The sequence below is a fragment of the Zalophus californianus genome, chromosome 12 (assembly GCF_009762305.2).
Source record: "Zalophus californianus isolate mZalCal1 chromosome 12, mZalCal1.pri.v2, whole genome shotgun sequence".
Classification (NCBI taxonomy): domain Eukaryota; kingdom Metazoa; phylum Chordata; class Mammalia; order Carnivora; family Otariidae; genus Zalophus; species Zalophus californianus.
In genome coordinates, this window is record NC_045606.1 from 89838606 (window position 1) to 89864057 (window position 25452).

General features: G+C 37.8%; 1 protein-coding gene across 1 annotated transcript in view; it reads left to right on the forward strand.

The window, feature by feature from the left end:
* Positions 1-25452, forward strand: part of CHRM2 (cholinergic receptor muscarinic 2) — a 369062-nt gene that overhangs the window by 326781 nt on the left and 16829 nt on the right. The window lies entirely within an intron of this gene.

Sequence of the window (25452 nt, forward strand, 5' to 3'; positions counted from 1 at the left end):
AAAACTGTTTTCAGTTGTCTGCCTGCAAAAAATACCAGAAAATATTACGAGACTAGTGAGCATTGTTAAAACGCTTTCTTCTTTCTTTGTCCAGTCTCCCACAGGAAATACAAGATTCCCACCTCCTTTTCCTCCACAGTTAGGAAACAAAGAAAAGAAAGGAAAAGAAAGGAGCTGAAAAGTCCACGAAGATAGAATTGCCCCTGCCTTCATGGGGCACTTAATCCGAGTATCCCGTCCATAGCGGTCTGCGGCCCAGGCAGCCGTGGACCTAGTCTCTTTTCTGTCTGTGGCATCTATTCAGTTTTTTTTTACCTCTCCTTTCTGACTAATGGAACAACTACATTTAATAAAATAAGTGGTCACGGTTTATTAAAAGTGACCAAAACTAATCACAACTCTCTACTTAAAATTAAGCTCTTTTCCCTTCTGAGATATATATAATTGGAACAAATTAATTCCTAGGTATTATAGAATCTCACAGATATTGAAAAACTTGTTGAGTAGGACTCATGGCTGATCCAATGCCACAGAAGTTATACCTTGTTTAAATAAGACAGGTGCAAGATGAATGGTGGACTTCCTAGGTCAAGAATTATATTAAAATAAATGCAAATATTAAATAATTATGTTGTATACCTGAAACTAATATAGTATTATATGTCAGTTATATGTCCAAAAAAGGAATTATATTCACGTATAGAAATTTACAAATTAATGCAGAGAAGCATTGTGATGAGCCTTTAACTGATGACGAATGAATAGCGAAACAAATTTTGCTATTAAGAAAGCGATACCTTTCTTAATCCAGGTATCCAAGCTGCTATAAAAAGAACATATATTAAGAACGAAGGAATTCAAACATCTACATATTGGTTAGGACTCGATTTCTGCTAAATGGAAATAATCTAAAAGGAAATGTCTTGTTTTACTGTCAATTACATAGTTCAGAAGTTGGAATGGAATTGCCACTCTGGATTTACTTCTCATTGACAAAAGCAAATTGACAGGTGAAATAAAAGCAAAAAGAAATGGTCAGAGACAGTGGCCATGCCATTTTATTGTGCAAAGGAAATTTCAAAACAGAAGAGGCATTGGTAAAATTTCACGTCCAGATACTCTAAAAGAAGGAATAGTTCAAAACAAATGGAGGGGTCCAACAAATAAAATGAGAACACTCTAAAACAGTTGTGATGAAAAAGAAAGAGAAGTTCCTACAGACACACAAATGAATGCAGAAAGAGCTTTCATCTGATTATATCACAGCGCAGTCCTCTGAAATCAGCCCCCCAGGGACCAGCCACCAAAGCTGTCATTACAATGAGTTCATGTTTCGAAGGGAACTTCACGATACATATGAACTAGGATGTGAAGCACAAAAGCAAAAATAAATACAAGAGAATGACATGTCGGAAAGATAGGAATAATATTGGGAGGGAAAATACCCAAATGCACTAAGATGTGTTTAAAAAAAAAAGTGTGGCGCCTGGGTGGCTCAGTCCGTTAAGCATCTGACTCTTGATCTTGGCTCAGGTCATGGTCTCGGGATCGTGCGATCCGGCCCCGTGCTGGGCTCTGTGCTGAGTGTGGAGCCTGCATAAAAGATTCTCTCTCTCCCTCTGCCCCTCCATTCGTGCTCTCTCTCTCTCTCTCTCTCACTCTCTCTCAAAAGCAAAAAGAGAGAGAGAGACTGAGGCTGAAGTGGGTGACAAAAGTAACCTTAAGGCTTCGTTTGGAGAAAGCTGAGGGAAAAGCCGGGTCCCCTGCCTTTAGAATATGGTATAATTTTCACAGATTACCAAGGAGAAGTAGGACTTAGAAAATATTGTCTTGCTTCCACATTTTTCTAAGGAAAATATACTGCGAACTAGAAAGGGCAGAAGAATAATCGATGCCAAAAAAGGGAAAATTGGCACAGGAGAGTCTTGTGGTTTGAATCACTGGCTTCTAAATGTTTGTCTTCTGCAAAATGATAGAATAATAATAGTGAAACAATTTACTTGAATTTATTTTATAAAACTCTGTTTAATTTAAAGGAGTGTCTTTTATTCTGATATTTTCTTCATTTAGTTCTTTTTTTTCAGGTTTCGCATATTTTTGTTTTTGTTTTAAGGAAATGATGGCGATGGTGTGTGTAAGTTAGTTGTCCTTATGTCATGAAATAAAAAGTTAGCAATGTTACGTTAGCTCCTGTTAAGTTTTATTGGTTCACAAAATTCAAACCCCTGGGAGTCCCTAGAGATTCTTTTTTCCATTTAAAAAGTTCCTTTGAATAAGGAATAGATGCACATGGTAGAAATTGAAACGGTTTGTATACTCATCCGGTGTTTTGCCTGCTCTTGTCTTCCACACTTGTGCCCTCTCAGTTTCCCTCTGGGAAGGCAACCCTTGTAACTGATTCTGTGTGTAATGCTGCACAAATCCTGGAATTTGCATTAAAATTGCTTGTGCTTTTGACACAAATGACAGCATATACCACTGATCTATACTTAGCTTTTTCCGCAGACTATATATACCCCAGAACATGGCCACCACTATTTTCATTATATTTGGAGTTGAAACTAAATCTAGGTACTAAAATAATTTATTGATATGTTTGTGGAATCAGTATCAAAAGTTCTTGAGAAGTGCTGTATGATGAAAGAAGTGTCATCACACAGGAAAGATGAAAATGTTGGCTGGAGATGTCACAAAGCAGCAAAAGAGTAATTTAAGAACTTACCGGTGAACCTGGTATCAGTAGGAGCAATCTTTGTGCTTAGAGTGATGACTTATGCACATTTGAAAATTAGGGTCCTGTGATGACTGAAACTTACAGTCGTGAGACTATGTAAACAAAAACGTCATCAAGGTTTCTGAACTGATACAAGAAAAGAATGTCATATATCTTGTACATTTTGATTATAAGTAACCATCTGACAACATTTTTCAAGACCTGTGTTTGTGGCTCTGGAAGGTAGGGAGGGTAAAATACAGGATAAAAAAACTGATTGAACGCTTTTATCCAGAAGGGGTTAATTACTACCCCTTGGAGGGACCTTAAAGGTCAATTTACCCAATTAGAACGGTGCAGGGTTTTGCCTATTAGCATTTTATCTATGCATTGATGACAAAGCGGGCATGATTAGCAAATTTGCGAATAATGCAAACGGAAGGAAAAATGAATGGATATCGTAATGTAGTCGGAATTTAAAGAGATCTTCACATTATGGAACAATAAACAAATTAGACCAAAATTAAATTTTAAAGAGGTTCAAATATCAGCTGTCTCAGAGCAGGGAAGTAGATCTGGCTTAATAATTTATATAAAGAAAAGCTGTGCATTTTATAAGCTAGCTGCAAACACATCCTCCTTAACACACATCAGTGCCTTCCAACTTGAAGATTGAAACTTTATTTAGATCTAGAAATCTTGTTTTTCTTTTCTTATTTCTGCCTTTATTTTTGTTCTGTGTTTCTGTAATTTCCATTAGACTTTTGTCTCTAACCTTCTCTCTTTCAATTCTTGGGCCCCTTTACACTCCCTGTGTTCACGCTGTGAGCTTAGAGTTGCCCTACACTTATGCTCTGAGTAGTCATATCCTGTGATTTCCTTTCTTTTATGATATGATCCCAAATACTTCTGTCCTTTAAGAATTTTGTAAAATGTGGGGCGCCTGGGTGGATCAGTCGGTTGGGCGGCTGCCTTCGGCTCAGGTTGTGATCCCAGGGTCCTGGGACCGAGCGCCGCGTCGGGCAACCTGCTCAGTGGGAGCCTGTTTCTCGCTCTCCTCCCTGCTTGTGATCTCTCTCTCGCTGTCTCCGTCACCCTCTCTGTCTCAAATAAATAAATGGGGTCTTTAAAAAGAAGAAGAAGCATTTTGTAAAATGCTGGAACTACTGATAGCTTTCTAGCTCTGCTGTAGATTTCTCTCTCTCTCTCTCTCTCTCTCTCTCTCTCTCACACACACACGCGCGCGCGCACGGATAATTATGTTACATCATGGGAATTTGAGAAGGATAAACATCATGTTCACTGCTCTATCTTTATCCAGTATCTATTAACATAAACCAGTAACACCAAATGTGTCAGATGATCACATGAGAGTTAATGGAAATATTGTGCTCAGGAGAAGGGCAGTAATGTACTCATCAGAGCCTATTTGAATATTATATTCAGTTCAATGTATAATAATAGAGAATCTAAGTTATATGAGGAATGTTTGAAGAAAGTAGAGATGTTTTGCTTATAAAGAGACAAGATAGTCATCTTCAGTTATTTGAGGGGATGTTATGTAGAAGTTAAACATTTTAAATATTTGCAGAAAACAGACATAGGATCATTTTTTAAAGAACAAGGTGGTGGACTTTATTTTAGAATAAAGAATAACTTCTTAATAGTTAGGCCTGTACAAAAGTAGAATGAGCTACTTTCATAGTTGAAAGTTCCCCAGTACTAGAAATGTTCAAAGACTGAGGGATGACTTTTCATATATATTTTAAACAATAAAATCGTTATTTATCTACTAATACCTTCTAAATTTCCAATCCCAAATTGTCTGTTTCGTTGTTCCGAATAATCTAGCGGGCCCTGGATTAAGGTTTGTTTCTCTTATTGGATCCATCTGATTCCTAATTATCTACCTGGTTGCTACCTTGCCTTGAACTCTGATTTCCATATGCCTCCAAATTCTTGACTCACTACTTACCCAGTTTTGACCCTGTGCCTTGTTCACCTCTAGACCTTGAAAGCATCCCATCTCAGATGTCCCACTTAATTCCAAAACCTCATCCCCAAGACACCTATCAGGTTTTGTGTATTGTTTTGATTACACCGTAGGCTCTTGCCTGTCTTCTGCTCAGAGCTTTCTTTCATGTTCTGGTTCCCACAAATATTACATCATCTCATTTCATTATTACAAGAACCTTCTAACTGGGCACCACCACCAATCTATCTTCGTTCTGTTTTGGGCCTCCTTATTTCCCATAAACTAACACGCACCCTTCCAGTACATTAATCTTTCGAAAAGCTACTTACAATTATTGCTTATCTTCCCAAAACCATTATCTCAAAACAAATGTTTCCCACTAGCTATGGGATGAAGTGTACATTAGTCAGCTTGGGCTGTTATAAGAAAGTACCACAGACCAGATGGCTCAAACCATATGCATTTTTTTCCTCACAATTCTGGAGGTTGGGAGTTCCAAGATCAAGGTGCCCACCAATTTGGTTGCGGAGGAGGATGGTCTTCCTCGCTTGCAGAGAGAAAACAAGCTCTTTTTTGTTTCTTCTTATAAAGGTTCTAATCCCATCATGAGGCACGAAGGCCCCACCCTAATTCCTTCCCAAAGGCCTCATCTCAAACAACCTCACTTGGGGGCTAAGGCTTCCTTCAACATAGGAATTTGGGTGGGAGGGAGGACACAAACCTTCAGTTCAGATCAAAGTGTGTCTTTATGGTCTGGTTCCAACTCTCTTTCTAGTTTTATTTCTTTGTTTGCTTTACATAATTCTTCTACAAGTAAGTCTATTTATTTACCCTTTCTTCATGATACCGTTCCTGCTCTCACGACTCCCCTTGCAAGATACACCCTCCCCTATTTCTCGAATCCTACCCATCTTTAGCTTATTATATTTCTTCTATTATTCTCTTAAACTGTTTCAACGCTCTATTTTATTTGACCTTCACATGGTGACATGTTGAGGGGGGGATAATTCCTCCACAACTACCTTGTAATTCTTACTGAATTTAGAGACTGTGTCTTAGACTTCTTTGTACTGAGCACACGGGTCTCAAAAAAGATAAGTTTTGGTTCAATTTGCTTTCACTCTTCTATTCATTTGACAACACTTAATGACCACCTACTTTGTGAGAGCAGGCTAAATAGAATTCTCCACCATGTGAACTGAGTCTCAAAATTTTTTACTGTCCCTCAAACTTTCATGTCAATATCTCAGAGAAAAAGGCCATTTCTCTTTTTACCTTTTTTCTTTATAACTTTACAGTTAGACTGCCTTCCTCACCTGCCCCACTGGTGACTCTCAAGAGATATTGCTTGTGCCATAAGCTCAAGATAGCTATCTTTCTTTCCGGTTTCTTTTGGAAAACAGAGAGAGAAGGTGAATATAATGTCCTTTTCGCTTCCTCAACTTTCAAAAGATCTGAGGAAAATAAGTTGAAAAAAATAAGCAAAAAAAAAAATAATTGCTTTTCTTCTCCCTTCCCTTGGTTAGCCTTAAGCATAGCCCAGTGTCTGGCAATAATAAGCCCTGAAAAAATAGATTGAACGTTGAATGAATTAATTCTCAAGACAATTGCTGATATCTGCCAACAGAGAAGCCAGAACTAGAATTAGGACCAGATCTCAAAGATCATCTAGATCGACTTGTTCATTTTCTGGACAGTGGAATAGAAGTCCACAGAAACTAAAATGTCTGTCTGCAAGTCACACACAGAGTAGCCAACCTGGATTAGAACTCTGATTCTGCCCCATTCCAGCACTGTTTTAACTGTATCTCATGGTCTAGACCACATGCTTCCGTGAGTCTAGGTGGATAACTTAAAGGTATGCTGAAGAAGTTCAGGGAAAATATGACAGAAAAGGATAGTTATAAAAAGACCCAGGAAGAAAAATATAAAATGGAAAAGGATAGATTTACTTTTAAAAAGAAGCACTTGGTGATTGCTCTCTTTTCTTCTATGACTTTGATCAGGTTCTGTGTTAGAACCAAAAGTCAGACTAAAAGAATCTTGTGTTCCTTACAAGCTACAGGATCTTTCTTTTCCATTTCCTTTTTCCCCGCCCTGCATCCACTACTTGCACCTGTATTTTTGGTGTTAATCTCTGAAAGGAAGAGACCATGGTTAAAATCTCCAAACTCTCTGCTTAACTATTGGAAAACTCCTGCTTTGTTTTCATGATTCTAAAAAGGGAAGGATGGTTGGACTGTCCTATTAGTGATGGCTCTGATATTTGGACATTCTGCATTACTGAGTCTTAGAGAAAAAGAAACACAGTCATTTTGGGGAATGTCAGCATGACTCTTTTTTACCCTGGCTTCTTTCCTAAAGTTCAGTAAAGACCATCTTTCCAAAGCACATAAATCCACTTACAGATAAAACAAAACTAAAGGAATTACTTTCTTTACATGAGAGTAAAATCCTTATTTATTTCTTAAATGCCTCCCCTACTTCCACCTTGGGGGAAGCTTCTGGTATCTGTGTTCATTTTAAGCCTATGTCATCTCCTTCTTCTTTGAATCTCTGCCTTGTTTTGTCCAACCTGGAGGATAACAACGTCTATTGCTTTATATATCTTGTTTCCAGAAACAATAGCCTGTGGCACTTCCATTATTTATTCTCTCTCCTTCTGTCAGTGACATAATGGTCTGCTGCTTTGCCAAAAACTCTGCTTTTCCAGGCCAGTGATTCCATTCCCTCTAGCATTTTCTCAGATTTAATTTCTTGTAAAAGAAAAAAAATATGGCTGGTAGTTCTGCCAAATGGGAACTCAGTTTTGAATGCATTAGGCCGGGCTTTAGCATATGCTTGTGGCCAACATTTGAATTGTTGTTGAAGGTGTAGTGGTGGTCATGATGGTAGTAGGTAATGGTGGTGGTGGTGATGATGGTAGCGATGGTGGTAATGGTTGTGCTGGAAGTGGTGATGGTGGTGATAGTGGTGGTTGTGATGGTGGTGGTAGGTAGAGGTGGTGGTGGTGATGATGGTAGTGATGGTGGTAATGGTTGTAATGGTAGTGGTGATGGTGGTGATGGTGGTGGTGATGTCTACTTGTTGGTCTGCCTTTCCTTCTAAAGAGCTCATTGTTCTTAGGATGAGTTGTTCCCATTGTAGAGTAATAGAGAAACAATATATAACAATAATTTAATAGTCTAACATGACAGCCAATAATTTATGATCACTATTACAATATTTGTCTCATTCTCAAGAATGGAAAATCATTATTACCTTTCTTGAAAATAAAACATTTAGTAATATTATTATTTACTGTCTCTTTGACTGCAGTCTCACACTTTTGTTGATTTTTTTATATGGGAGAGCCCATAATATAAATATAAAAAGTAAAACTGGAGCATGTCTTATGTTTATGTCACCTGAATGAATCTGTTTCTTTATCAGAATGTACTTAATAAGCTTCTTCAAAACACTCAGCACTAATTTTGGGACTGAGTGGGGTATCATGGTCTTTGTTTTCAAGTCAATAGATTTAGGTCAGAAGATATGATATTCATTTATCCTATAATATTTACTGAATACCTTCTGTGTCCCAGACGCTGTGCTAAGAAGAGATGCAATGCTTTCCCCCACACTAATTGAGAACAGAGAATTGCAAACACTGTTGCATTACAAGAAGTTTGTTAGAATGAAAATACATTAAGTATCCTGAAAGTCAGAGGACAAAAAATCAGAAGTTTCACTGGAGTGGTCAAGGAAGGCTTTATCTGAGGAGGAAACATTGTAGGCAAGACTTGGAGGGAAAAATTAAGCATTCAAAGAGAAGGAACAGAATGCATAACAACATACCAGCTTGAATGCAGCTGCCTTATTACAGTAACTTCAGCTACTTTAGTTGTTGCTTTAGTGTATTATTCGGGTAAGAGTATAATGTGGGAGGAGATAGTACTGACTTGAGATGAGGCTTAGCAATCAGGCAGAAGCCATTGCATGAAACGTCTTGTAGGATGGACCATGTTGGGGTTTTATTCTCCCCCAATTACTTTTCAACAGCAGATTGGCATAATTAAGTTGGTAGGTTAGAAAAACCATTGAGTAGAGGGTATATTTGAGTAAGACTGAAGGCGGGGAGACCCATCAGGGTGGCCTTTGGGGTGAGAACTGATGAGACTCTAAACTAATATAATGATGGTAATAAATCAAAAGCGGTGACTAATACAGAGGGCATAAAAGAAATAGTATCCTAAGGAGTTAATTATTTTTTTAAATGTGGGAAGATTTAAGGATGATTTCCGTGTTTCTGGTTTATGATATGGGACAAACAATGCAAGACAGTGTATAATTAGTTGCTAAACTATGCAGCTTCAGAAATAAGTACTTTAAAGCTCATAGGAGTAAGCATTAATTGAAGATGACTCCTAGCAGAAGGTGTCAGGATGTAAGCTGAGCTATCAGAAAGTAGTACCAAAAAAAAAAAAAGGTAGTACATACAGCACTCTGTAAGAAAAGTAATTTTCTTAAGTGACTTAGAATTTGCTTTCTTGTTTCCGACTTGTGTTCTGGAGGGTCACTTGACTCCCACAGAAGAAACCCTCTTCTCCCCTCCACCCTTACTCTGAAAAAGTAAGGTAAATGATCCACAGCCCTTTCCCAAATAAAATTAAATGTCTAATTAGATACATAAATTTTCTATCACAGATCCCAATAGGGAAGGACAGAGGAGGAGGGAAGAAAGAAGAAAGGAGCTAATTAGTAATTATTTTCAGAGATAGGGGAGGAGTCAGAGAGTTACTTTTTAGGTTGGGAAAAATTAATCTGTAGTGCCCCAGTAAAACAAAATAAAATCCAACGATAAAATAATCACATCAGCATTCTCAAAAATTAAAATGTCATTTTTCACTGTTTCCAAACAAGGTCTATAATACAAAAGGAGAGATATTTTCTACTTTACTAGGAGTGCTATAATACTTCCATTTATTTTATCTCTTCCTTAGGCTTTATTTTCCTAAGTTGGGGCAGTGTTTGGGAAAAAAAGCATGTAAGATTAGTGCCCATAATAGAAGAGCCAAGGTACAGAAACAGAACAGGAAAATAGAGTAGGACAGCATATCACCTTTTCCAACAATACTGTAGGTAAATCAGGAAGTTGTAGTCCCCTGAAGAATGAAGATTTCTTGGAAATGTACATCAGCGCGTGCGCGCATGTGTGATGCAGTGTTGTTTTGTTTGGTCCAGAAGATACAGTATCATGATCAAAGAGACAGGAGAATGATCTTTCCAGTGAAGTTCCACTGGACAAGACTCTGAAGAAAGGTTAGAAATCGACTAGTTAAAAAGAAGAAAGAATATATTATGGAAAGGGAACCATAAGTACAAAACCTCAAGGTTAGCCTAAGAGCTAAGCATGGCTTGGGGTATACATAGGAAGTCTCCAAGCTGAACTTTAGGCTGAGTATCAAGGAAGAGTGGGATATGAAGTATTACATGAGATAGACTATTTTCAGGGGTAGGAGTTTAAACTTGGGAAGATCTTAGAAGGTTTTGAATAGGAATAGTGAGTGGCGTATTGCTTTGTGAATGATAATATATTAACATTATTAATACTAATGAGATTAATAATAGCTAGCACTCAGTGCTTATTATAAGTGCCAGACGCCTAATAACTAATTGAATCCTGATCGTACCCGGTGATGTAGACAGTGTTATCCTCAACCCTGTTTTCCAGATTTGTACACTGAGAAAGTGACCAGGGAGCCTGCACAGATGCCACAAGTAGCACATGAGAGAGCAGGTCTGTGAACCAGGCACAGTCTGCCATCTTCATCTCTGCCTCAAGTTGGTTATTTGCAAGATAGAATGAAGGGGAAAGCAAAAGCAGAGAAACCACCTTAGGAGCCTGTGGTCATCCATCAGGTCTGAGGTTTTGAGGTACTGAGCTTTAGTGACTACAGAGATGAGATCCATACATGAGTCTTTAGTTTTACTTTTACTCGAAGCAAGATGACCGTTCAAGTCAAACTGAAGCTTATTTAAAGAGAGAAACTCTTACGCCCAATTGCAGAGATGGATCTCACCACAGCCCTGAATCTACTTGGATCCTGGAACAATGCCCCTAATTCTCTAAAGGCAGCCTCTAGCAATAGCATTTTTCCCTCAAGGACATCCTTAATTCCATTCATAGAGCTTTGTCTCTAGAAATGTTGCAGTCTATTGACTATGTAAATGGTGTAGTTGCTTTTCCATGAAAATGCATAAAATTCCTATTGTACTATGTACTACTATTGGCTCTAAGGGGGAAAAAAATGCAAGTAGCTCTGCATCATTGTGGGAGACAGAACATCTGTTTGCTTTCGAATCCAAGAGAAACTCTCCACATGGCTTCCCTCTAAAGCAGATTAGTAAGGGACTTGTGAATAAATTATCCCAAGGGCTTTCTTGTCCACGTGAACGAGCGTCTAATATCCCCTAGAACCGATTCCATCATTTTAGCGGTTACATGATAGCCATTTTCTCTGGGATAAATTTCTAATGATAAAGAGAAGCTGTGGTTTCCTCTGATTCCCTAAACCTCTCTCCTCAGGATCTTATTATGTTCTTCCTGATCAGCCCAGTGTCTCTGAGGATATGCTTCCCTGAAATGTTTTTTTGTTTTTCCACTCATCTGTTTACCAGATATTAATTTATCAATTCCATATACAGGGTTTTAGGAGAGGCACTAGGTTTATAATAGGCAAAAAGTGCAGCCAGTTCCTTCAAATAAAAAAAAAAAAAGAAGTAAAAAGTTGTTAAGTGCTAATGCAGCACTAATTCACAGTATTAAGAAATATCAGAAGAGAGAGACACTCCATGCAGTCTTGAGCTATGAGGAAAGGCTTCCCCCAGGAAATTACTTTTACGATGGGACTTGAAAGGTCTTAACCATCATAGGGACAGGGCTGGAGAGCGAGTGGATTGCTGATGAGAGACGGTCATTCCAGGAGAAGGAACAGTATGTATGAATGTAAGGAGGTATGAGAATTATTGGAATGTCCAGGAAACTTCAATTATATTAATAATTCAAATGCCCCATCAAGTTATTGATTCATTTAGCAAGTGTTCACAAACTGCATTCCATGGCATTTTTTAAAAATAAGATGTTAATATGTATCCTGTGAAAAGAAATGTTCTCTGGTGGAAGAATTTTGAGAAGTATTGAAATAATCTAAATTAATGGTTTCTTTACTGCAGCATTTTTAATACACCCGTGTAAATAGTGACTCACCAAAACAAGAATTGAGGGTGCAACTTTTCCCAAACTTTTTTGACAGTGAAATGGTTTGTTGTACAGAGTGTCTTTTAGCAAATCATGGAACTTGTGTTCTGTAGAACAAACTTTGTAAATAGTGGTTTAGCATCATGGTAAGGTGTTGGAGCCCTGACTCCAAATTTTCAACACAGAGTGTTGAGGTGAAATCTGCAGATGTTAGAATATGTGCATTTCAACCATATGCACCATAGGAGATTGCTTAGAATTATGTTTGGGAAAACCACCTCTTGTACCTGCAATGTCCTGAATCATGACATGGAAGAAACCAATGAAGTTGGTGTCAGCCTAAGACAGGATATCATTTCAGTCTTCCAAGAATGATTCCAAGGCAGAACCTAAATGAGCATCTTAGAGACAGTTCCATGGAGCCTAAACTTATCTTTATACTCAAGACATATTGTAATGTGAGCATTTTCTTTAGTTCTCTGGAGAGGACCAACAGTAAGGTTGATTTGCTGAGCTATACAGAAGTCAATCCAGAAGTGCAACCCACTTTGGATGAACATGTATGGTTACACCAATATTTTCCATATTCATTTAGTAAAGACCAGCTTTCACACTGAGGTCATTTTTAACCAGTGTGTGAGGCCAGCAAAATCTAAGAGCTTTTCCATAGCACAAAGGGTTGTAGAGGGGGGGATCTGGAGGAGAGATGACACCTCCTCTTTCTTCTCTTTGATATAAATGGATGGATCCTCAATAACGACATCAAGTGGCTCATCCCTCCCCCATTCTAGAAATAGATGAAAATATAGTCAACTGATTTATGACTCATGTAAGCAGTGATAGAAGTGGAGAGGAGCCCTGAACCAACCCCATGCCTATTTTTTTTTAAGTTGAATCCATGTCTGTGGAAATACCAAAGCACTTTCTTACTTGGGTGGTTTAAAAAAAAAGTAAGTATGAAATAGCCTACCTTTTTTTTTTTTCCATTTCTCTGGTTACTCCATTTTTTTTTCCCTTCAAAGACTAGGTTATTTATATTGATACTTTCCTACTCTGTCATTCACTCTCCAAAAGGTCTAAGCAATGTGCACATGGACTCCATCGTCTTCTCAACAGATTCTGAGCTACAAGCTCTCACTCCAATATAAGAGCAAAGACAAGCAGAGTATATATTCTGATTCCCCAAGGTCCTGATGGCAGGTTAGTTCAGTTCATTGTAAACTGCTTAAGTCCCTGCTATAGACCTCCTTCCTTCTCATCTCTTTCGTTCATTCATCATGGGTTGGGGCACTTAAGATGAGCCACTTTTGCCCTTCCATGGTTTGCCTGGTCATAATTTTGGTAATGCATATCTTGTTAAAAATTTTGTCTGAATGTCCAAAGATACTCAGCTAAGACAGTGTCAGTAATGCTTTCCTCAGCCTCTGGGGCAGGTCTGTTTTTGATCAGGTTCAACCAGGAGCACCTGTGCAATACTTTATCTGGGCTTCCCTTCTCTGCAGCGACCCTTCCTAGTTGTAGGGTGAGTAGAGGTTTTATGTTGTTCAAAATCTCTCCGATTATATATGAAACACACCCATTATATATTGCATTCAATATGTTTATGAGGACATTCATTCATTTATTAACTTAAATTCTGCTTGTAATCTTATGCAAAATATCTCACCTTGTCTGGAGTAAGACCAAACAGGCAAAACCAGAACAAACCAAACAAAAATGGTTTTCTCTTCTACTTGAGAAAATGTACCTTCAGTGTCTTAGATGCAGTTCCCAAAGGCTTTCAGGTATTCTTTCTTATTTCTCTTTCTTTTTCTTCACCTCCTTTCTCCTGTCCTCCTTTCCCTGAAGTCCAGGTTCACAGCCCCTCTCCTGCCCTGCTCCAGAGCGGCATCAGGGAACTGTATTAGCACAGGCACAGGAAAACCTGGGTGGCTCAGTCAGTTGAGGCTTGATTTTGGCTCAGGTCCTGGTTTCAGGATCATGGGATCGAGCCCTACCTCAGCATGGAGCCCGCATGGGTTTCTCTCTCTCCCTCTGCCCCTCCCCACCCCATGCTTTTGCTCTCTTCTCTCTCTCTTAAAAAAAAAAAAAAAAAAAAAAATAGCCACAGCCCACATTCAAAACTTCTTTCTTTTGCATTAGACAGTCATTCAGACGTCCCCTCTCTTGCTTCAGACACATCCTCTGACACAAATCCATCTATATCTTCCACCTGGCCAATTAGAGGTCAGAAGATGGGTCTGGAGAAAATGTCTCTTAAAGCTGTGTCCAGTGTCCCTCCTAGTCATTTGATTACCTTAACACCATTTATTGCTCACTGAGTGTTTACCTAGCATGAACCTAGTGGCTGAAGACAAAAACTCTCAAAGATTCTCCAGTGAGTATATTTGCCACTGCACTTTATAGTGACTACAGCTTTGCCAATGGCCTGAGGTTGGGCAAATCAATGAACTGTACATAGGCATGAATTTATTAATTAGGGCTACTGATGACCATTTCCAGAAGACTGGCCTCTTAAATTTGCATTCCTCCTTTTTTAGCCATAATCGAATTGCCCTCTTCCAGGCCATGTAAGTGTTCTTTTAAAACATATTCAGGCTTCATTTAAGTCTTTCTCTCTTTCAGGGACTATGTGTAACACTCTTTATTGATCTCAAAAGTTCCAACATTTTTTTACAAGCAAATAGGGAAAAAAAAGGGGGGACACATTAGTATTGTATTAGTATTATTTTTCCCTTCTAGAATGAGAAGAAATACTGTGTCTATAAATCATACAGTTTTTTTAAAAAGATTTTATTTATTTATTTGAGAGAGAGTGAGTGTGCACACACATGTGAAGGGAGGGTGCGGGGAGAGGGCAAAGGCAGAGGGAAAGAGAATCTCCAGCAGACTCCCCACTGAGCATGGAGCCTGATTCAGGACTCCATCTGACAACCATGAGATTATGACCTGAGCCAAAATCTAGAGTTGGATGTTTAACCAACTGAGCCACCCATTCACATAGAACTCATCACTCTGAAAATGCAAAAAAAAAAAAAAAAATTGAAAACAATGTATTATCTTCTGGGAAAGGTTCATTTATAGACAGATAGACCCAGAGAAACTCAGATGTAGTCAGTCATAGTGGTTTGCCATTAAAAAGAAAAGAGGAAGGAAGAAGAGGAAGGGGAAGTCATGGGAGTGGAGGGAAGGGAAGGCAAGGAAGTAGGTTGCATGACAGAATATAATGTGATCGTCTGTAGAAAATGGGATTTTAGTGAATAATCAGCACTTTGTGTACCAATAGCTACCATTTTTGAGTGCTTACAATCTGCTGACCTCTAGCCTCTGCACTCTACATGCATTATCCCGTTTAATACTTAGGACAATTTTTTAATTCCTTCATCTTGTAGAGGAGGTAGCGGAGGCCTGGAGAGCTTAAATAAGTTGTCCAGGGTTACTCAGATCTGAGTTAGAGTCCAGTGGTACCGTCCACCTCAGCCCACACTCTTTACAGCCTCTCTTATAATTGCAACAGTAAGTAGGCAAACATAATTTAGTGGGCAATTAATTCAACTCTGTCCTGAAGCCATTGCTTCCCTGAGAAGAGCAGAAAAGAGAAGTAACTAAATATGTATCTGTATACATTTGTATATGTATATAAGATTGAATATCATTATAGAATACCTTATATATATATGACTGAACTATAAGTCAGCACGATTCTTGTCTTCAAAATGGTTGTGGTTCAGCCAAGTAAATGTCTATATATACATGTATCATATATAGAGAGAGACATAAATTTATGTATTCATAATAATAATTAACACCTATTTGGGACATATCAGGTTTTAGGAAATAATTCAAAACACTTTACATTTGTCATTTCACATAGTCTTCCTATCAGACCTGATGAGCTTGGTACCATTTTCCCCATTATATAAAAGAGAAAATTCAGACATGCAGAGGTTGTCTAACCATGGAGGTCACACAGTTAGGATATGATAGAGCCAGGATCTCATCGTCCTCATTAGTCTGACTTGGGGCCTCATTCTCTTGACCACAGTACTATAATGACTCTCCATTTTACTAATTTATTTCTTTACATGTTAGGGGAAAATCTATGCTGAAGTAAATTAATTATTAAGGACTCAATAATATTTAGTTTTATAGTTTTTACTTTCTGCATCTTGCCTTCATATATCTCCTCCCATGTAAGAGATCTTCTTTATTTTTATTTAATATTTAAAGAGATGAATGTTAAATTAGTTACTTCATTTCTTCAAGGTTACACAATGATTAATGACTGAAGTGGAATTCAGACTTAGGCCTTGAGGATCTAAGGGCTCTTTCTCTGTGTGACACATGGTAAATGCTAACCTATGCAAATCCAGATGCTTAATTGAGAAACAGTTTACCTAATGAGAGTACAATCTGTCATGTCCTTCAGGCTCACTGCTAAAGATACACATCAGTAATATGCACGGTGGTCTCATTAGCCTTTTGTAAGGAGTTCAAGTCCCTCTGCTTGTTTGAGTTCACACTAATGATAGAAATGTATCTGTTATCTCTGATGACCCCTTCTCTTCATCCCTCACTTCAATCACACATTTTAAAGCCTAGCATCCATTTTCTGGCCCCACCACTTCAGACTGGGTCTGTTCTTTGCCATGGACCATTGCTGTGATCCAGGTACTGGTCTCCCTGCTCTGGGTCTTGTCTCTTCAATTCCAGCCCCTACACAATGGCCTCGTAGATCTACTTAACATACACATGTATTCATTGGGCTGCCTTTTATTTTGACCCTCTTCTCATCAGATCACCACCCGCTATAGCATAAAGTCTGAGTTTCTTTAGTGGGGCATGTGAGTGCTCCACAGGTTAACTTCTTTCTGACTCTCAGCTACCTCCTTTGACCTCTCCCAGATTCAATCTTGCACTCGCAGCACCACTGAACTTAGATGCACTGCAATTTCTTCCTCTCTAAATTTGCTCAGACTGCTCCCTTCCACATTATCATGATCATATTTAGTCTTTACAGCAAATTGTTGAGATGGGTACTATAATTATTCCATTTCAGGACATTGCCAGGCTTGGGTTAGCTTTCTGTAGCTACCTTCTAGAGGCCTGGAGGAATGCTCTTCTTCAAAGACATTTATGCAGATGCACAGTCTTCTCCTGGTTTTCTTTTTCTCTGATGGAAATTCTTCCTCTGCCATGTCTACCTGATAGAGTGATATGCATAATCAGTTTTCAATGATGCCGTGTGAGGGGAACGTAGCAAATGCACTGTATCATGAAGGCAAACTATAGTTGCTAAAATAAGTCATTTTACAGACACAAGTTTAAGTTGCTATGAAGTCACAATAATGCTTTGAAGAGATGGATATGTCAGTTCAGATTGAACATCAAATACTATTATGATTTTAAAAATGGCAATTAATCTAGGTTGTCATGTTAGGATGTTTCATTAACTTCAGCCTGAAGAGACCAACCACAGACCAAAGACAAGCTATTTGTTAAGATGTATCTGCTATTCTAAGTCAAGTTGATTCAGCTATCACGAAGAGGGTCCACACACTACCTGAAGCACATTACTGACTATGTCAAAATGTTCTGAATTTGGACATTCTTCTCGCAGTTGAAAAACAAACCTCTATTCTGATTAGTTCATAGGCTCTTGATCTGTTGACTACTTAAGAGTCAAACTTTGAGTCCTAAAGAAGGAGGGATTGTGAGGGCAGAGGAGGCCAGAGAAACATGTCCCAGAGACTAGCATATTGGTAAGAGAAAGGTAGGAGAGAATGAAGAAGAGAGTAAGACTGACACTGACAAAATACCATTTTAAACACTTGTATTCTGGCTAAAAAAGTTGTAGATCACAGATATATGACAATACATGTATGTTTACATTCTAATTTATGTATAATAATAATGATACGTATGAAATCACATATATAAAGCATGGAAAACTTTCAGTGAATACTTGCCTTACATGCAGTGCTCATAGTTGATAACTGGTAAGAGAAATGAAAGAAACAACACAAATCAATTTATTTGTATGTATAAGCATCTGTTGGCACAAACCAGTGTAAGTCGATTCAGTATTCTCAACAATCAAATGCAACCTGCCAACCATGATTTTGAACTTACATCTAACAACTTGAAATATTTTCCTCATATAATGGGCTAAACTGTAATAAACACAGGTTCAATCTCTCTCTCTGTTGCCTTAATTCAGGTGCACATTTGTAATTATCAAATTAATTCCAGCAAGCTCTACTGTTAAATTGGGCACAATGTTGATATTTTTCACGAGGCTTTCATTTCATTTTCTATCCGGACTCAGTTATTCATAATTAATAAATTAAAATGTCACTCTATTTGGGGTTGTGTTGATATGGTCATTGTATCAGTCAGGGTTCTCCAGAGAAGTACAACCAGGAAGATGTGTGGATATATGTGTATACAGTTGATATACATTATGTGTGGATTCCGTATTTGTGAATTGACATACTTGCTAAAATTTAGTTGTAATCCCCAAATCAACACTTGTGATATTTTCATGGTCATTTCCACGCATGCACAGAAGAGTGAAAATTTGGGTTACATGACATACATGTTTCCAGCTGAGATCAAAGGTGATGCTCTGTCTTCTTGTGTCCTTTTTGTGGTCCATTTAGTGCCACCTGTTTCACATTTTTGTGCTGTCTGTACGTGATTTTGCTGCTTAAAATGATCTTCAAGTGTAGTGTTGAATTGCTGTCTAATACATATAAGCACAGAATGCTCTCATGTGCCATATGGAGAAAATATGTGTGTCAACCGGGCATCATTCAAGCGCAGATATAGTGCTGTCGGCTGTGAGTTCAATGTTAACAAATCAACAGTGTATGTTAAATAAGATGTCTTTAAGCAGAAACACATACATACTTAAAACAAGGTTATAAATTGATTAATTGACAAAAATGTTGTGACCAGAGGCTTGCAGGAACCCAACCCTGTATTTCCTCTAGGAGCAATGTGTCAGTATTCACTGATTTAGTGTTCATGTGGACTTTATAGAATATAATTGCTGCAGATAACAAGGATGTACTGTGTATCTTCCTCTATCAATCTATTTATCTGTTCATTTAAATTCATTTGAAAGGATTGACCCATGTGATTGTGGAGACGAGCAAATCTGAAATCTCTAGAACAGGCCAACAGGCTGAAAACTCAGACAGGAGTTGCTGCAGTGTTTTTTAAATTTTTATTTTAATTCCAGTATAGTTAACATACAGTGTTATATTAGTTTCAGGTGTATGATATTGTGACTCAGCAATTTCGTGTATCGCCTGGTGCTCATCAAGACAAGGCACGCCTTCTTCCCCATCACCTATTTAACCCATCCCCCCCACTCACCTCCCTTCTGGTAACCATCAGGTTGTTCTCTATAGTTAAGAGTCTATTTCTTGGTTTCTCTTCCTCTCTCTCTCTCTCTTTTTCCCTTTGCTCATTTGTTTTGTTTCTTAAATTCCACATATGAGTGAAATCATATCTTTTATTGATATGAAATCATATCAGTCATTATCTTTCTCTGATTGACTTATTTCATTTAGCATAATACTCTCCAGCTCCACCCATGTCATTGCAAATGGCAAGATGTCATTCTCTTTTATGGCTGAGTAATAGTCCACTGTATTATATATATACTACCTCTTCTTTATCCATTCATCTATGGGTAGACACTTGGGCTGCTTCCATATCCTGGCTGTTGTAGACAACGCTGCTATAAACAGAGAGTGCATGTATCCCTTTGGATTAGTGTTTTTGTATTCTTTGGGTAAATACCCAGTAGTGCAATTGCTGGATGATATGGTAGTTCTATTTTTAACTTTCTGAGGAACCTCCATACTGTTTTCCACAGTGGCTGCACCAATTTTCATTCCCACTAACAGTGCACGAGGGTTCCTTTTCCTCTACATCCTTACCAACGCTTGTTTCTTGTGTTTTTTATTTTAGCCATTCTGACAGGATTGAGGTGGTATCTCATTATAGTTTTGATTTGCTTTTCCCTGATGGTAAGTAATAATGAGCATCTTTCCATGCATCTGTTGGCCATCTGGATGTCTTCTTTGGAGAAATGTCTTTTCATGTCTTCTGCCCATTTTTGAATTGGCTCATTTATTTTTTCGGTGTTGAGTTGTATAAGTTCTTTATATATTTTGGATACTAGCCTTTTATCAGATATGTCATTTGCAAATATCTTCTTCCATTCAGTAGGTTGCCTAGTTTTGTTGATTGTTTCCTTTGCTGTGCAGAAAGAAACTTTTTATTTTGATGTAATACCAATAGTTTTATTTCTGCTTTGGTTTCCCTTGCCTCAGGAGACATATCCAGAAAAATGTTGCTATAGCCAACATCAGAGAAGTTACTGCGTATGTTCTTCTCTGGGATCTTGATGGTTTCTGGTCTCACATTTGGGAGTTACTCCAGTTTTGAGGCAAAATGTCTTCTTCTCCCAGAAACCTCAATTATTGTTCTAAAGGCTTCAGCAGATTGGATGAGGCCCACATGCATAATTGAGAGTAGTGTCATTTACTTAAATTCAACTGATTATAGATGTTAACATCTACAAACTACCTTCACAGCAACATCTAGATTCATGTTTGATTATATAACTGGGTACTATGGCCTAACCAAGTTGACATTCAAAATAAATCATCACAGTTTTGATAGATATTGATGAACTTGTAGTGAGCCCAGTTCACTGGTGATTCTGTTTATAGAGGCAAGTTAAAACTGTATTTTCACACATGCACACAAACACAGAGAGAGAAAAACAGCATGTTCCTGCTCTGACAGGTGAGAAGTTTGCATGATCAGAAGTCAAAGCTTCACCATCAAACCTCCTTGGCTTCAAGTCTGAGCACCACCATTAGCTGGCACTGGAAAACTTACTTTCTTGTATCCAAAAGAGAGGATAACAGTAGTACCACCTGTAACATTGGGCTCGTTCTTTTTAGATATTCAAAACATGTTAGCTATTGTCAGTCCTAGCTCCCTGTGAAATGTGGACAGAGCAGTTAGACTGACAGGCACAAACTCCCTTGAAGGTGAAGCCATCGCCCCTTTGCAGGCACATGGAGACGTGCCAGGGATGGCCATCAATGGGAAAGCAGCCAAATGGCTTTCTGCTTGTCACCAAAATAAGGCCAAGCTAAGAAGAGCATGGGAATGGGGTAGGTGCAAGGTTTGGACCGTCTTTCATCAAAAAGAAAAGCTTTCACGTATGTTCCCTGAATTCCAAAGTTCTATGATGGGAAATAAGTAAGCAGAGGGAATAAGTGTGGTGGAGGAAAACAAAGACCCTAAATGCTTTCCATACCTGATTTTTTTTTTCCTCAAAAGAAGAAAGCCCTCACAAAATCAGTCAACAGAGAAATCACAGCCACAGTGAAAAATTCACTCAGCTTGTAGGCTTGATGCTAAAAAATGGGTGTGCGGATGTTTCCACCACTTGGCCTAAAGGTTGCTTGCTTCTGTGATGGTTGCAATGCCATGTAATTGCAGAAGACTCGATGATTAAAGGTGAAATCAGGACCTTGCTATTCCAAATGCTCTCTCTGCCTCTCTGAGTGTACCTGCTGCTGGGCTCCAACCCCTTCGCTGACCTCCCCATCACAAAGTGACAGACCTTGGGGAGAATGAGGGGACATTCTAAAACAAAAATAAACCTGTCATTTTTATACTCAAAAGTGTCAGAGCTCAAACATCAATGGTGATTCAGAAGAGTCAGTAATGTATTTTCTGTCTGCGTTTACTGACATTTAGCGCTTATTCCACCTGAAAGTTATTTGCAAGGTATTCTTGCATTGCCATCTAATCAATATTATTTCTGTAGCTTCAGAAATACAATTTCAACCTTCCTAGACCACACTACGTATGTCACATCAATTCCTTATTTAAGACAGAGGTATTTATTTGGTTATACAATAGTCACTTTCCACAGTGCTTTGTGCTCCTTTCCAACAAAGAGACCCTTAGCTTTATTGTCTTTACACAGATAATTGTCATAATTATTGGATTATTTTTCAAGTTATATATGATTGCAGCAAATGTATTAAGTATTTTATGTCTGAATTTTTTTATTTATAAAAAAATATATTTATAAGTATCTTAAATTTTTGGTTGCAAACCAACTTTTGAGTGGGACTAGATTTTATGCAGTCTCTGCCAAATTATAAAGTGAGATAGTTGGTTTAATCAGAAGGACGGACTATGCAGATTTATTTGCTACATTATTTTGGGGGGGGAACCTTTTCAGTTCTATACAGAATAAATTGGGAGGCAAGAAAATAGCCACCAGGTTATTATAACAATCCTTATTCATAGGTGAGAAGGCTGTGGAATAGTACGAACTTCAATGAATATATAAGCATAATTTTTAATTAATATATGCATTATTTGTACATAGAAAGTGGCCAGATATAAAATAACAGCTTTCACATTTAAATATATTCTATTTGCATTATGTACAGGTGGCCAAATACAAAGACTACAGTTCATAGTCTATATGAATGATATACATTTTTTATACATCAGAATTAGAAATATAGTGACAATAGTTCCATTCATTGTGCGACTATAAGTAAGGTTAGTCTTAGCAAGATATATACAATATACATACACCAACAGGTCTATAAAAATTTCATGTTAGATATATATGAAAAGAACTGCAAGACATCCTAGAGGAACAAAAGACAAAACTGGAATGAATAAAAAACCTTCCTTGCTGGGAAGACTTAATACTAGACAATTGTTAATTTTTCTCAAATTAATTTATCAGAGTCCGATAAAAATACCATAAGGAAAAGGAGTTCACAGAATATTCTAAGGTTTATGTAAAAATAGCATGAAAATACAATAAAGATAATTAAAAACAGTGCACTAACTAAACACATTATACAATTAAAGTAGAAGAAAATGATGTTGCTGGTACAAGGAGAAACCAGATGAAACAGTGGAATAGAATGGAAAGCCCAGAAATAGATGCAGGTTTTCGGAAATATTTAGTAGATGATAGAGTTAGCTTTTCAAATTTGTGGAGAAGGTGTGAATTGTTCGATACATGTTTCTGGAGTGATTTTCAAACTATTTGGAAAAAAAATCAATATTAAATCACTTCATACCTTATTTTAAAATACGGTCTGATAAATTATAGTTTCAAGTATAAAATATGTGAAATAGTTAAAAGACATTATCTTAAACATTAACTTATTTGGAGTAGAGAAAGTCTGAATGTTTGAATATGATACCATAAAGTTAAATATTAATAGATACAACACATATCCAAAAGTTTCCCTGTAAAAAGGGCAAATAAAAAATGCCAGTGGTCAGTAAGATGAAAAATGTAAAACTTCACAATCAATAAAATGATAACCAAAACTTCTAACAGAATATTTTACTTAACTGATTTACAGTGTTCTTTAATAACAATTCATATTTTGGTTAACGGCTATGGGAAATAACATAATGATCCACTTGTTGGTGGGATTTTACTATCAAAAGTAGCAAGTGTATATAATTTTAGACAATGATCCAACTTTTAGGAATTTATCCTAGAAAAGCAATTAGCGATCTATAAAAGGAAAAAAAAAAGAGGCAGAAAGAAGTTCTCTGCACCATTCTCTGTGAGAGTGAAAAGTGAAAAATTGGAAATGACTTCTGTCCCAAATAGAGGATTATTTAAAGTATAGAATGGCTACAAAATTAAACATTATTTACCCATTAAAATGATGCATTAGAAGATTATGTAACGTCTTCGAAAAATGCCCATGTTTATCTTTCTTTGAAAATGTTATCAGCCTTTCAATGCCAAAGGTCATAAAGCAGGGGCCAACAGGCCAAATCTGTTTACACAGACATATTTTGCTTTCTTGTCAGTATTTTGTCATGTTGAGCCAAGATTTAAAAATTGGAAGAACACACATGAAAATCCAGATTTCCAGCGTATGTTTACAGTTCGGAGTATCTGACAGCTCTGTCCACAATCCCACCTCAGTTGGAGCTGAATGGTGGAGTAACTGGCAGCTACTCCAGTTCAGCTACTCCACCATTCAGCTACTCCAGTTCAGCTACTGCAGTTCCCCACCTCTCAGAGCCTCCTAGCCACGCATCTCGCCCTTCTCACTCACTCACACCCAGCCTGCTTCCCTGTTTCAGTTCCCTGCCTGACCTCAAGCAGGGAGACAATGGACTGATGAATACCACGTGATCTAAAACTTTTAACAGATGTAAGAAGATAGACAACAAAATTTCAGTAGCCATCAAAGCCACAGGTTTCTCCATCCATACTATAAAGTTTTTGACAACACGAAGCAAGTGAACATTGTTCCCTTTTTTATCCCCTGAAGTTTAGTCAGGAGAAAATTATCTGTTGAATGGTCAAGCAAAGTAAATAGCCCCTTTGGGTCACCTATGAATGATTAAAAATCCGGTTTCTCTTGGTTTACTTTTCTAATGTTCTGACTTGAAAATCATAAAGACAATACACAACAAATTTTATTTTCATCATCCAAGGGCAGAGGGAACTGTGTAAGGAGAGCAAAAATATATCATAAACAAATCTCATGTATTTTTGAAATGAAAAAGATAAACACACCATTCTTAGTGTGTTTATCTTTAGAGACTTAACACAGAAATCTCTGGCACCGAATTCTGCTCTGTAACACAGAACATAATACAAGAGCCAATTTGTTCTTGTTTGATTTTGTAATTTTGTTTAGACTTCAGGCTTCCAATGAAAATTGTCAAAATACCCTTCCTTACCCTTTGCAAATTGTTGCATGTCTCAAACACACCCGCTCCAGGAGCCTCATTTCACGTCTCGGCCTCCTTGCAGGGATACTTAGGCAGCGATTATAGTAATGCTATAAAACCAGCATGCAAGTCACTGGACGACTATTTCTAGTCCGTCCACTAAACAAGTCCAGGATAAAATCACTGGCACAGAGGTGTCAGCTAATTGAGGAATCAGACAGCCGGAGAGACCAGGCTGGGCAAGAAAACACCCTTATCCCAAGGACAAACCTTTGCTCTGACATTGGAGAGAATACACAAATGAACTTGCCAAGTAAATTGCTTTCCTGCTCTAATATATGATCTCTTGCTCCAGTGCTAACGCCACTTTTTAATGAGTTGGTAGGTAAGTATGGAGCTAGATTGAGAGAATTAGTTCATGCTTGTACGTTTTCAATATTGTGAGTGAAATGAAAATACAGATAGCAATTTGAATCTAATTTTCAAGCTTGCATGGATGAAGGGTCACAGAGGGAAGCTGAGGCGTACCAAGATATTGCGGGTGGGAGACATAGGGATGGTAACAAAGAAAACCAGCTGACACAAAGCAGAAGCCTCTCCAGCAAGTACAGCAGAGCCCCAATAGTATAAATTCAAGAGGGAAAGAGAGAGCGTTTTTCTCTGTAGGTATACGCAGTTCAGTAGTTAGGAAAATATAGATCTAAGGCAGAAGTTAGTGACGATCATCTGTGACCTCTCAGT